The sequence below is a fragment of the Octopus bimaculoides genome, chromosome 10 (assembly GCF_001194135.2).
Source record: "Octopus bimaculoides isolate UCB-OBI-ISO-001 chromosome 10, ASM119413v2, whole genome shotgun sequence".
Taxonomy (NCBI): domain Eukaryota; kingdom Metazoa; phylum Mollusca; class Cephalopoda; order Octopoda; family Octopodidae; genus Octopus; species Octopus bimaculoides.
The window spans coordinates 71,459,095-71,460,684 of record NC_068990.1 but is presented as its reverse complement, the minus strand read 5'-3'; positions in this window follow the sequence as shown (position 1 = coordinate 71,460,684).

The window sequence follows — 1,590 nt, the reverse complement described above, 5'->3', positions numbered from 1 at the left end:
TATATATATATGTATATATATATATATATATACATATATATATACGTGTGCGTATCTGTGTATGTAACTATATATGTATGCGTGTGCGCGAATATATGCATGTATATGTGTGTGCGAGTATATGTATGTATGCGTGTGTGTATGTACGTATGTATGAAGTTTCAGTTTCATACATTTTTTGTAGTTTGCTTCTGTTATCTACATTCCAACGACAGGACTGAATCTTTGTTAGAAACCAGCACCTTCCACACGCAACGAGAGATTTTATATAATTGACAACAAAACATACATACATACATACATACATACACACACACACATACATACATACATACATACATTCATACATACATAGGCAGGCCAGATATTGTTATTTGGGGCAGAGGGGAAAAGGTATGTACCATCATAGAGGGTTAGCTGCCTTGAAGATATAAATATCTCTTTGAAAATCAAAGAAAAAGAGGATATCTATGGACAACTGCTTCGAAAGTTCTAACTTCCATATCGAGACTATGAATTCATATTCATACTAATAATAATTGGAGTACTAGGTTTTGTTAGTAAATGCTTAAAGGAGAATCTGGATAAACTGGGATTTTCAGAAAGAGAAATCGACCGGTTAATTCGTACATTATAAGTGCAATCTGTGAGTGGAACAGTAGAAATATGCATGAGTTTTCTCAAGTTCCAAATGTGAATTTGTCTGTGTTAATATCCCAAAGATAGAGCCTAGTGTCTTTGTTGGAAACCGGCTCCATCCTCAGTGGAAGACTTATTATAATTAAAAAAACCAAAAAAAAAACCCCAGAAGAGACACGTACATACGAGTGTGGGCTAAAAAGTTCATAGGCTGACTATGAAGGAATGAGGCTAGAACTGTGAAATCTTGCATACATTAATAACTGCCTTGTTTCTTTCCAGGTAACCTGACATCTGACTGTTCAAAGAAGATTTCAAAACTAACTAGTAACGATTTCTCTCGAAAATCGACAAAATTTGGCATCGTAGTTTTATCAAGTATCTGCAAAAATAGGGTTCAAAGACGTTCATGCTGACATGGTTACTACTTTAGGGGACGATGCTCCTTCTTTATCAACAGTTCAAAATGAGCAACTGAGTTTAGCAGGGGAGGGGAGAGTTCGGAAGATGATCCAAGATTTGGACCTCTGCAACTGCCACCACCGAGGAAAACATTGGTTGTGTTCTCAACATGGTGATGGATGAAGGGCGAGTGGCTATAAATCAAATAACTGATACTATCCAGTGAGAGAGTTGAGAACATCCTGCACAATGAACTTGGCATAACGACGATCTCTGCTTGGTGGCTGCCATGTCTTATGACTCCTGATCAAAAGTGTACTAGGTTGATCACATCACGGGAAAAATTTGCTATTGTTTGAGGCAGATCCAGTTGGTTTCATTGAACGTTGGCTCTATCACTTTGAGCTAGTGACAAAGAGACAATCTCTCTCCAACTCCTTTCTTCCGACTCACAGATCTACACTGAGAGTGGTACCATCTACTCTTGCTGTTTTGGCAATTTTCGCCCATCTTTTCATCAATTCACTCGAGGACAGCACCTCCCTCTCC